General features: G+C 34.6%; 5 non-coding genes and 1 pseudogene across 5 annotated transcripts; all 6 read left to right on the forward strand.

Annotated features, from left to right (window-relative positions):
• Window positions 1–14: 14 nt before the first annotated feature.
• On the forward strand, window positions 15–129 carry LOC145847729 (U5 spliceosomal RNA). The gene has a single exon (XR_014371483.1). It is a non-coding gene; the product is annotated as a U5 spliceosomal RNA (small nuclear RNA).
• Window positions 130–1,845: 1,716 nt separating this feature from the next.
• LOC145847737 (5S ribosomal RNA) lies at window positions 1,846–1,964 on the forward strand. Its single transcript, XR_014371490.1, has one exon. It is a non-coding gene; the product is annotated as a 5S ribosomal RNA (ribosomal RNA).
• Window positions 1,965–5,364: 3,400 nt separating this feature from the next.
• Window positions 5,365–5,483, forward strand: LOC145847738 (5S ribosomal RNA). The gene has a single exon (XR_014371491.1). It is a non-coding gene; the product is annotated as a 5S ribosomal RNA (ribosomal RNA).
• Window positions 5,484–8,772: 3,289 nt separating this feature from the next.
• On the forward strand, window positions 8,773–10,580 carry LOC145847731 (small subunit ribosomal RNA). The gene has a single exon (XR_014371485.1). It is a non-coding gene; the product is annotated as a small subunit ribosomal RNA (ribosomal RNA).
• Window positions 10,581–10,762: 182 nt separating this feature from the next.
• On the forward strand, window positions 10,763–10,915 carry LOC145847724 (5.8S ribosomal RNA). The gene has a single exon (XR_014371478.1). It is a non-coding gene; the product is annotated as a 5.8S ribosomal RNA (ribosomal RNA).
• Window positions 10,916–11,137: 222 nt separating this feature from the next.
• On the forward strand, window positions 11,138–12,995 carry LOC145847736 (large subunit ribosomal RNA; annotated as a pseudogene; the record flags this gene model as incomplete).

The following is a 12,995-nucleotide window of genomic DNA, read 5'->3' on the forward strand; positions in this document are numbered from 1 at the left end:
GCAACCGTTGCTAATCACTCTGGCTTCAGTTCAGTACACGAATGAATCTTTCGCCTTTTACTAAAGATTTCCGTGGACAGGAGCAATTTCAATGAGTCTTAACAGACTTTTTTTCGGCTGTCGACAGTCTTCTGACATCGGCAGCTTGCACATATTTAACATACAAAAACATGGCTTCAAGAAACATTTTCCGGTTTTTCTTAGCTTCCAATTATGTGACAAAGAAAATTTCATAAAGAATTATCGCAGGTTTTTTCACAGAATATGTTATTTTCATTTTAGTTGATGTTTTTATTTCATGTTTTATTTTTTAATGTACTTATTGGGTGCTGAAAGATTGATAATCGAACAATCTACCGAAATATTAATAATATTGAAAAATTTAAATTTCGAAATAACCTACCTACGGTTAATCTACACGCGTTTAGAAGCCGTAAAAAAATATTTTCGACTTTGTAATGGACCAAACAAAAAATATAGAAAAAATTATCGAAAAAAAAATCTTTTAAAACTTACCTTACGTTAGTCCTTATGCGTTGCGAAGCTCAAAAAAAATATTTTCGACCTTATAATAGAACAAACAAAGAAAATAGAAAAATTTTCCAAAAAAATAAAAAGTCGAAATTCGAAAAAAGAAGAAAAGTGGTCCTTTTCTAGGAGTTTTTTATTCCCAAAAAATGGGTCGATGTCCCCGTAACCCCTAAAAAAAGGGGGTCGAAATAACATTTTTTCATCATGCCTCAAATGGGCTGAAAAATTTTTACGGGGTCTCTGGACCAAACAAAAACGATCTGTCGAGTCAGAATTCCGAAAATCGAAAATTCCCGAAATTTCTGTACTTAAGAGGCGGGGCGCCCACTATCGACAAAAGTGTGCCAAAACCCACAAACGTTGTGTTACGCGCGCTAAGATAAATACAAGCCTGATTGCTGAAAATGTATTCTATTTGAATAAGGTAAGTATCAACACCAAGGAAGCAATTCCTTTATTATAAACTCATACTCTGACATTGCGCTAATATTGCTCGTGAATTGTTATTTAGTTTAAAAATATAATTTATATTACTTTTATTTTATTTTACTATTTTATATTTTTATTAAAAAATTTCTTGTTTAGTTTCTAAGCAACCACAGTTACGTTTATATGTTTAGTTCTATTGTATTCTATATTTATCGATAATTTAATAAATGTTTTAAAAGACTATTCTGGTTTTCCACGCTCTCTTCAAAAATGTGAGTTCTTTTAATTCTTCCACTTAATTATTCATTTTAAAGTAAACAACTAGTTATACTATACAACTAGTTATATTATTACATTATAATGTATGTGTATTATATACTATCATTTTATAACATAAACATAGTTGAGTTATTAAATTAAACGTCAAATATTTTATTACCTAAAATTAAGTTAATCGTAAAATCTGATGTAGTATGAGATATTCCTTAGAAACTAACTATAAATATTCTTGAAGTAAAACAATACCATCTATAAATAGAACAATGAGAAATAGTAAAACAAACTAAACACAACATGTTTATTTTAACAATATTTTTTATTTAGTTTAATCTAATCTAGTTTACTTAATAAACTTTACTTCTAATTATCATAGTATTTAATATAGAATATAGTTAACAATCTTTTAAACAAAGTCTTAAATAAAGTTACAGGGAGTAATTGTAATTAAAACACCAAAAAAAAAAGGTATTAATAAAAAAAATACTTACATCAAGTTAAAATTTTATAAGGATTAATTTTAAAATATCAAATCGATTGTAAATCAAGTGCAAATAGGTTTTTTAAACAAACCGAAGGGTTTATAAAGGCTTGTAAACGGTTTCAGACGCCTACGACCATACCACACTGAGCACACCCCATCTCGTCCGATCTGGGAAGTTAAGCAGTGTCGGGCGTGGTTAGTACTTAGATGGGTGACCGCTTGGGAATACCACGTGCCGTAGGCTTTTGCTTTTTGAATTCATCTTTTTTGTACTATTTTTCTTTCTGACCTATTTATACTTATTACTCGTTTATTTACATTTTTTTAACGCTTAAAAGAAAAGTAACTTCTAGTTATTAGCAAATAAAAACGTAAGCCAATCAGATAACGTTATTTGCTGTTTAAACCAATTAGAGCGCTAAAAAAGTGGTTTGACCAGTTTGAGATATCGAAAAAATAATTGCACCATCTTGTAGAGTACAATTTTCTGAGTTAAAATTAATACAATTAGTCTTTTATACTAAAACTTAAAAGTTTTTTTGTCCACAAACAAATCACTTGAAAAATCAAACGAAAATAAATTTTGCACTTTTGTATTGTGAGTCATAATAAGTTATTTACTGTTACCAACAGATACTAGCAAAAGCTTCTTAAAGTTTTGTATTAACTTAATGTATTTGTAATAAATTTTACTTAATAGAAACTATTGAATTACGTTTACTTAGTTTACTTTTGTATGTGTATTAAATATATAGCAATTTTGTTTGAACTTAAATAAGGACTATTAAACTATTAAAAGAAAACTATCAAAGTTTACTAACTCAAAAGCTAAATCTTAGTTTTATTGTTATAAACATTTATGTTGTAATTTACTAATAACTAAATGAGTTTATTTCAAACAAAAAGAATTAAATAATGTTATGTTATGTCAAGCCTCCTATATGAGGTATATAGGTATATAAGGTATACAAGCTTATGTTTGAAAGTTATAATAATAAAAATAAAAATAAATATTTAGTTGGTAAAATTTGTATGTTTTAATATGCTTTGAAATTAGAGTTAGTATAGAAGTTTTTTTTTAAGTATAATAAATATAAATATTTAGTTACTAACAATAAACTAAAATACCAATTTTGTAGTTATTACAAAAAAAAAAACAAAAATATTATACAAAAGTTTCATAATTATAAGCTTTGAATAACTTTACTTCATAACTATATTCATGTTTGCATATTTAAATTATAAAAAGTTAGTGTTTTGTGTATTGACTTTATGATTATTTTATTTTAGTAACTGTTAGTTTTATACTTTAATAAAAGAAATATGGTTAACAAGTAAGTTAAAAATGAAAGAAGCATAAAAAAACACACTATTTAACTGCTTATTCAATAGTTTGATTATTTAATTATTTTTCTGTTATATAGTTTAATCGTATTGTATAAAAAATACAGAGGTTTAAAGTAAGTTTGAATAAAAATAAAACAAAACATATAAAAAACAGTTCAAATACATAGTTTTTTTTTTTAATGTTCGCGATGGAGAAAACAATGGAGAAAATTTAATTCTTTAATAATAAGTAGTAATTTAAAAAAAAAATAATACAAATAAAGTTATACAATATATATACAATAGTTTGTCAAACTAGGCAAAAAAGAGTAGGCCACCACTACAATCCAATGTTCCAACTGGAAATTCAATGAGATCGTTACTGTACTTGTGATGAACGTTGATAATCCCAAAGATTGTAAGTCGAAGGCCTTACCCAACCTAACCAGCGCACTGGTTTTCTTACAACTGAATTAATCAACATTTAATATTGAATATAATCATTATTGATAGATAGAGGAATGTTGACAATCAACAACAGATTGTAAGTCAAAGGCATTACTCGACCAAAGTACCCACAACCTAGATTGAACAACATTTATTAGATAGATTTGTTTATTGATAGATAGAGAAATATTGACAATCCACAACAGATTGTAAGTCAAAGGCATTACTCGACCCAAGTACCCACAACCTAGATTGAACAACATTTGTTAGATAGATTTGTTAAATAGATAGATAGTACAGTATAATCTCAAAGAATTTGAAGTTGAACATTGAACAATAGTGGCCACCATTTCAGGCCTGCTGGCAGCTAGATTACAGCCCCCGGCTACGCAGACCTGCAATATTGATGAAAAAAAACAGTATATATATTTCCGAATCTGACTTTGAGTACTTTTTATATATTATTAACAAAGTTTTTTAGGGGTAATATCTGTTTAGTTCTTTAATATATCTTTAAAATAAAACACTAAATTAATAACATAATAATAATAATATTTTGTTTTTAATTCGTTAATAAAGTTATTTAATAATATTATATATTAAATGTATATAATAAGTTTAAGTAATAAAATAAATATAATATAACAAATATATTGTATAATAATAATTTTAAAATTAGTAAAAAATAAATAAACATAGTTGAGTTATCAAATTAAACAAACTAGAACGTCAAGTATTTAATTACTAAAATTAATTTAATTTAAATTCAAATTGACACTGTAATTGACATGTAATTGTAATTGACAAAATTATAAAAATCAACCTATTTATATAGCAAAATATTTCTTTATCTTTGTCGTGGCGTTGGGTCTTTGGTCTTGACAGCTAACTCATAAGCGGAAGGTTGTGAGATCGAGTCCCGCTAGTCGTCACGCAAGACATATACTTGAGAGCCGGAGTTAAATTTCTTTGTCATTTGAATTTGAACGCCTGCTAGACAGGCAATTTTTTTGTTATTTAGTGATTTATTAAAGCAGTTTTGCGTTTTACGTTTTTAGCAGACATGCAGTTTCCACTATGACATTGTTTACGTTAATTAATTGTCTCTCAAAATATATTTATATTATATCACATTAAATGAAAAAATAAGTTAACTATCTTATATTAATTTAAATAACGTTTATATAACCTTTTACTAAATTTTTATAAGTTTAATATTCTTATCAATTATTTTATATATTACTTTTTTAAGGTGTTTAAAACTTTTAGAAGCTGTATGTAATGTCTTTTAGTTTAATAGTTCTGTTAAACTATAAAAAAATATAAACATGGTTGAGTTATCAAATTAAACAAAATAGAACGTCAAGTATATAATTACTAAAATTAATTTAATTAAAAAAAAATCTCAGGTAATCTAAAATGTCAGGAATTATTTAAAAATAAATATAAATTTAAAACTTATTATATTGAAAAGATTGATGAATAATACTCTTGAATGTATGCAATGTTTGTATTTGTAATGCAATAACATAAATGGATAGATCAATGACAAATTGTAAACATATTGTATTATTTTATTTTACGATTTTATTTATTTAATTCAATAATTCAATAAACTTTACTTCTACTTGTCCTGGTCTTAGGTAATTTATAGATAACAATTATTTAAACAAACACTTTTGTACAGTTACAATACAGTTTTAGTACAGTTTGGGAGTAACTGTTGATAAAAAAAAACAAAAAAAAAGGTTAATTCAGGTTAAAATTTTATAAGGAATAATTTTAAAATATCAAATTGATTGTAAATCAAGTGCAAATAGGTTTTTTAAACAAACCGAAGGGTTTATAAAGGCTTGTAAACGCTTTCAAACGCCTACGACCATACCACACTGAGCACACCCCATCTCGTCCGATCTGGGAAGTTAAGCAGTGTCGGGCGTGGTTAGTACTTAGATGGGTGACCGCTTGGGAATACCACGTGCCGTAGGCTTTTGCTTTTTGAATTCATCTTTTTGTACTATTTTTCTTTCTGACCTATTTATACATATTACTCGTTTATTTACATTTCTTTAACGCTTAAAAGAAAAGTAAATTCTAGTTATTAGCAAATAAAAACGTAAGCCAATCAGATAACGTTATTTGCTGTTTAAACCAATTAGAGCGCTAAAAAAGTGGTTTGACCAGTTTGAGATATCGAAAAAATAATGGCACCATCTTGTAGAGTACAATTTTCTGAGTTAAAATTAATACAATTAGTCTTTTATACTAAAACTTAAAAGTTTTTTTGTCCACAAACAAATCACTTGAAAAATCAAACGAAAATAAATTTTGCACTTTTGTATTGTGAGTCATAATAAGTTATTTACTGTTACCAACAGATACTAGCAAAAGCTTTTTAAAGTTTTGTATTAACTTAATGTATTTGTACTTAGTTTAAATTAATAGAGTTTATTTGGTTTACTTTATTATGTGTATTGAATGTGATACAACTAAAACAAAACAAACAAGGAGAGTACTTGAATAGAACCAACACAATTTACAGACCAGTTGTGTACTAAACTTAAAGCAATTCTGAATAGTGAATATGCAGTTATTATTATAAGTTCAAAGTTCACTTTAACTTAATTTAATGTATTTTGTAAATTGGTTTTATTTAATAGATAGTAGTGAATTACTTTATTTAATTTACTTTAGTATGTGTTATATAACTTTATTTAAACAAGAAGCAAAACGGGATTATACTTTCAATAAACTACACAATTTACAGACCAGTTGTGTACTAAATTTAAAGCAATTCTGAATAGTGAATATGCAGTTATTATTATAAGTTCAAAGTTCATTTTTATTTATTTTAATGTATTTTGTAAATTGGTTTTATATAATAGATAGTAGTGAATTACTTTATTTAATTTACTTTAGTATGTGTTGTATAACTTTATTTAAACCAGAAGCAAAACGGGATTATACTTTCAATAAACTACACAATTTACAGACCAGTTGTGTACTAAATAAAAAGCTATTGTGAATAGTGAATATGCAATTGTTATTATAAGTTTATAAGTTCACAGTTTACAAAAGCTTAACAATTTAGTTATTATTTTGTTCATATTTGCATATCTAATTTATGAAAAGTTAGTGTTATGTGTATTGGCTTTTTAATTTCTTTATTTGTAGAACTGCTAGTTTTATATTCTAAAGAAACATGTTTAAATAAATATGTTTAACAAGTAACTTAAAAATGGAAGAAATATATTGTATATATTGAACTATTTATATTTATTCTAGCTATTTGCTTAGTGTATTTATTAATGTGATTATTTTATTTTGTTGTTTGTCTTATAGTTTAATCGTATTGTGTTGAAATATATATAACAAATACAGAGGTTTAAAGTAAGTTTAAATGAAAATAAAATAAGACATATAGTTGAAATTATAAAATTATAAGTTTAAAAAAATATTTTTTTTTTTTTTTTCTTTGTTTGTTTGATTGTTTGTTTATTATATAATCGCGACGTTTCATTTTATTACTTTTAAGCATACTAAATATAATAATAGGTATAGTTATAGGAAAAATTCTATTAGTTTCTAATGTAATAAAAAAGTTTATTTCCACAAATAAATAAATACCTGAAAAATCAAATGAAAAATAAATTTCGCACTCTTGTATTGTGAGTCATAATAGGTTATTTACTGTTACCAACAGATACTAGCGAAGGCTTTTTAAAGTTCTATGTTAATTCAATGTATTTGTACTTAGTTTTATTAAAATGACAGTATTTTTAGTTAAGTATGTTTATTTAACGTTGTGTAACTCAAGTAAAACCAGAAGCAAATAAGAGACTACTTTCAATAAACTACACAAATTAAAAATATATTATTATTTATAAATCAATCGTGTTGTGTTTCAAAATACATTTTTCAAATAATGTTTTACAAGTATTTATCAGTTATTTAGTTTTCTTTTTATAGTTTAGCTGTATTGTTTTATTTATTTGTTATTATTTTTATTTAATTGTTTGCTTATTATATTTATCGCCATGTGCTTAAAAAATAAAACAACTATAAAGGTTTAAAAAGTAAGTTTAAATAAAAATAAAATGAAACATATAAAATAAGTTTATGATTTTTTTATTATTATTATTTTTATTTAATTGTTTGCTTATTATATTTATCGCGATGTGCTTAAAAGAATAGAACAAATACAAAGGTTTAAATTGTAAGTTTTAAATAAAATAAAATGTAACATATAAAATAAGCTTATGTTTGATTTTTTTATTTTATTTTTATTTATTTTTATTTAATTGTTTGTTTATTATATTTATCGCGATCTGCTTAAAAAAATAAAACGAGTATTAAGGTTTGAAAAGGTTATTAAATAAAAATAAAATGAAACATATAAAATAAGCTTATGTTTTTATTTTTATTTTTTTTTTTATTATTATTTTTATTCAATTGTTTGTTTATTATATTTATCGCAATGTGCTTAAAACGATAAAACAAATATAAAGATTTAAAAAGTAAGTTTAAATAAAAAATAATACAAATAAAGCTTATTTATAATAAACAAACATATTTAAAACATTATAAAAAGTAGTTTATATATATTATTTTTTATTTATTTCTTTTAAACATATTAAATAAAGTATAAAAAAAGTATTAAAACATTTAAACGTAGCATAAATAAGCTTAAAATATTAAAAAAATTGAAAAGAAACAAAGAAATTTAAAAAAAATCGGGAAAAATCGGCAAAAAAGTTCAACAACAACATTTGAGCATCATACGCGTATGCATTACTTTACACTAGTGAGAGAGACGTGTTTGTGCGTTCGGTCGACTTGGCGAGAAAGCGGGCTTAAAGCATTACTGTTTAGCACCCGAGGCGCGGCTATTGCAGCGGCGGCGAACGTGCTATGTAAACGCATCGGAGCAGCGTATGAAAAACTACAAGCGTCCAGCGGCGGTAGGCTTATAGCTTTGCGAAGTCGTCGAGACGAGTAGCCGACGCAGGCACGGCTCGAGGCGGGTAACTGCAGCAGACAGATGGCGTGTTGCTGCTGACGAGTTAACCGGCAGAAGGCAAACGGTTGGTCGGGAGAAAGAACAGTCAGTTGTATAGCTGCATGCTGCAGTCGACGCGGGCTGGCGCTTTAAACAGCAAAAGGCCGGCGCCGACTTTCAGTAACGTTCGCAAGGCTTTTAAGCCGAGTGATAGAAAAGGTCTGTATTTATACAGTAAAAACGCTCAGTCGAGCAACGGGTTTAAACGCCCTCGGATAGTTATCTGGTTGATCCTGCCAGTAGTCATATGCTTGTCTCAAAGATTAAGCCATGCAAGTGTAAGTACGAGCTCACGTACAGTGAAACTGCGAATGGCTCATTAAATCAGTTATGGTTCATTTGATTGTACGCTTTTACATGGATAACTGTGGCAATTCTAGAGCTAATACATGCGTAAAGCGCCGAACTGACGTGAGGCGCGCATTTATCAGACCAAAACTAACCGGCTTTCGGGTCGTTACAATGGTGACTCTGGATAAGCTTGCGGATCGCACGGCCTAGTGCTGGCGACATCTCATTAAAGCAACTGCCCTATCAACTATCGTCGGTACGGTATCGGCCTACCGAGGTTGTAACGGGTGACGGAGAATCAGGGTTCGATTCCGGAGAGGGAGCCTGAGAAACGGCTACCACATCCAAGGAAGGCAGCAGGCGCGCAAATTACCCATTCCCGGCTCGGGGAGGTAGTGACGAAAAATAACAATGCAGACCTCGTACGAGGTCCTGCAATTGGAATGAGTACACTTTAAACTTTTTAACGAGTATCCATTGGAGGGCAAGTCTGGTGCCAGCAGCCGCGGTAATTCCAGCTCCAAAAGTGTATATTTAAGTTGTTGCGGTTGAAAAGCTCGTAGTTGGATATAGGGACGGCGAGGTTGGTCGGTCGAAAGGCTAGCACTGGCCTCGTTGTTCTTGTTGGTCGGTGCCTTCGCGGTGCTCTTAACTGAGTGTTGCGGTGGTCCGGCAAGTTTACCTTGAAAAAATTAGAGTGTTCAAAGCAGGCTTTACGCTTGTATAATGTTGCATGGAATAATGGAATAGGACCTCGGTTCTATTTTGTTGGTTTTCGGAGCACGAGGTAATGATTAATAGGAACGGACGGGGGCATCCGTACTGTGCCGTTAGAGGTGAAATTCTTGGATCGGCGCAAGACGAACGACTGCGAAAGCATTTGCCAAGAATGTTTTCTTTAATCAAGAGCGAAAGTCAGAGGTTCGAAGACGATCAGATACCGTCCTAGTTCTGACCTTAAACGATGCCGACTAGCGATCGGGCAGTGTCGAACTTAAGAACTGTCCGGCAGCTTCCGGGAAACCAAAGTCTTTGGGTTCCGGGGGAAGTATGGTTGCAAAGCTGAAACTTAAAGGAATTGACGGAAGGGCACCACCAGGAGTGGAGCCTGCGGCTTAATTTGACTCAACACGGGAAATCTCACCCGGCCCGGACACAGCGAGGATTGACAGATTGAGAGCTCTTTCTTGATTCTGTGGGTGGTGGTGCATGGCCGTTCTTAGTTGGTGGAGCGATTTGTCTGGTTAATTCCGATAACGAACGAGACTCTTACTTGCTAAATAGCTGCTCGACCCATTGGGTCGGAGACAACTTCTTAGAGGGACTAGTGGCGTTTAGCCACACGAGATTGAGCAATAACAGGTCTGTGATGCCCTTAGATGTTCGGGGCCGCACGCGCGCTACACTGACCGGATCATCGTGTGTTCCCTAGGCCGAAAGGTCCGGGTAATCCGTTGAACCCCGGTCGTGCTAGGGATAGGGACTTGCAATTGTTTCCCTTGAACGAGGAATTCCCAGTAAGCGCGAGTCATTAGCTTGCGTTGATTACGTCCCTGCCCTTTGTACACACCGCCCGTCGCTACTACCGATTGAATGGTTTAGTGAGGTCCTCCGATTGAGCCTGGTACGTGCGGCAACGCACTCGCCGGTGTTCGAAAAGACGATCGAACTTGATCATTTAGAGGAAGTAAAAGTCGTAACAAGGTTTCCGTAGGTGAACCTGCGGAAGGATCATTAACGAATCGAAATTTGATTTCAAGCGACGTCTCTTCTTCGAAGGGACCGAGCCCTGTAACTGTTATAGTTCGGTCGCGTTGCTTCCTGACAGCGGGAGTAATAATTCAGCACGCAAGTGCTGGCGCGGCCGCTTCTTTTTGAACACGATTTTTTGGTTGCATTGAGATTGATTAACACGAGAGATCTCTTAGCGGTGGATCACTCGGCTCGAGCGTCGATGAAGGACGGAGCTAGCTCCGAGAAGTAATGTGAATTGCAGGACACATTGAGCATCGATATTCTGAACGCGTATTGCGGCCTCGGGTAATCCTGGGGCCACGTCCGTCTCAGGGTCTTTAACACACCGATCCTTTCATTAGTTTGAAAGTGCCTGCGACTCGTTTCTTAATTGAGGAGCGTGTCGTCAAAGACAGCTGGTCTGGCGATTTCACAGCTGAAGCGTGAGCAGCCTGCTGGCCTCGGGTGAGGTAGCAACGACGGTAGGTGCTCGAGAATAAGTTAAGTGACTTCAAAAGGCCGACGTACAAAGCGCATGTACTTTTATAGTACATCACTTTTGACCTGAGATCGGGCGGGACGACCCGCTGAACTTAAGCATATCACTAAGCGGAGGAAAAGAAACTAACAAGGATTCCCCTAGTAACGGCGAGTGAAGCGGGATAAGCCCAGCGCTAAATCCGAGCCTTTTTGGAGGGCGAGGAAATGTAGCGTATGGAATTCAGCATGCGGCGAACCAACGACTGCCCACGTTCTTCTGATCGAGGCCTTTTCCCAGAGCGGGTGTTAGGCCCTTGGCGGCGGTCGTAATTCGTCCTAGCGGTTTTCCCGGAGTCGGGTTGTTTGGAAATGCAGCCCTAAGCGGGTGGTAAACTCCATCTAAGGCTAAATACTGGCTCGAGACCGATAGCGAACAAGTACCGTGAGGGAAAGTTGAAAAGCACTTTGAAGAGAGAGTTAAAGAGTACGTGAAACCGCTTGGAGGCAAACGGAGGCGCCCATCGAGTCGCCGGACGTTTTCAGGCGCTGCGAGAGCTGTCCTACTGTTTGAGTGATCTTCGGAGACTCTTACGGTTGCGCTGGCGTCGCGGCGCTGCACTAGCGTTCGGCGAGGGCCGCGACCGGTTGCTGGGCTGACTTTGGTCGTTCGCAAGGTAGCTCTTCTTCGGAAGAGTGTTATAGGCGTTCGATTAGCTTCGGCTCGGCGACCGAGGAGAGATTCCGCGTCGGTCTTCGGACAGGCTGCGTGTTGATCGCTGGAATACGGCTTTGGAAACTGCTCGCAGTCTCTAGAGTTTGTACAAGGCCTTCTTCGCGTTAGCGCTCAGACGCCAGGGGTCTGCGGCTTAAGCTGGCCACGTCTCCGACCCGTCTTGAAACACGGACCAAGGAGTCTAACACGCGCGCGAGGTGTTGGGCAGTACGAAACCCGAAAGCACAGTGAAGGCAAACGAGGCGAGATCCTTTCATTAGGCGCATCGCCGGCCGATCCCATAGGCCGCGTCCTAGGGGTCGAGCAAGAGCGTGCTTGTTGGGACCCGAAAGATGGTGAACTATGCCTGAACAGGCTGAAGCCAGAGGAAACTCTGGTGGAGGGCCGTAGCGGTTCTGACGTGCAAATCGATCGTCGAATTTGGGCATAGGGGCGAAAGACTAATCGAACCATCTAGTAGCTGGTTCCTTCCGAAGTTTCCCTCAGGATAGCTGGCGCTTAGTCGCAGTTTTATCTGGTAAAGCGAATGATTAGAGGCCTTGGGGACGAAACGACCTCAACCTATTCTCAAACTTTAAATTGGTAAGAAGCCGGACTCACTCAATTGGAGTCTCGGCACGTGAATGCGAATGCCAAGTGGGCCACTCTTGGTAAGCAGGACTGGCGATGCGGGATGAACCGAACGTTCGGTTAAGGCGTCCGATGCAGGGACGTTCATGAGAGACCACAAAAGGTGTTGGTTGATATAGACAGCAGGACGGTGGCCATGGAAGTCGGAAACCGCTAAGGAGTGTGTAACAACTCACCTGCCGAATCAATCAGCCCTGAAAATGGATGACGCTCGAACGTCGAGCCTATACCGAACCGTCGCGGCAGTACGGGCACACGGTGCGATAAGCCGCGACGAGTAGGAAGGCCGCGGCGGCCAGCGCAGAAGCTTTGGGCGTGAGCCCGAGTGGAGCGGCCGTCGGTGCAGATCTTGGTGGAAGTAGCAAATATTCAAACGAGAACTTTGAAGGCCGAAGTGGAGAAGGGTTCCATGTGAACAGCAGTTGAACATGGGTCAGTCGACCCTAAGGCATAGCCGAACGGCGTTCTGAAGCGGAGTGGTGCTCGCATTGCTCCCGTTGGCCGAAAGGGAATCTGGTTAACATTCCCGAACCTTGACACGGAGATAGGCGCCTCACGGTGCCAAGTGCGGTGAC

Source organism: Thalia democratica, unplaced genomic scaffold, assembly GCF_965202585.1.
Source record: "Thalia democratica unplaced genomic scaffold, ktThaDemo2.hap1.1 HAP1_SCAFFOLD_1066, whole genome shotgun sequence".
Classification (NCBI taxonomy): Eukaryota; Metazoa; Chordata; class Thaliacea; order Salpida; family Salpidae; genus Thalia; species Thalia democratica.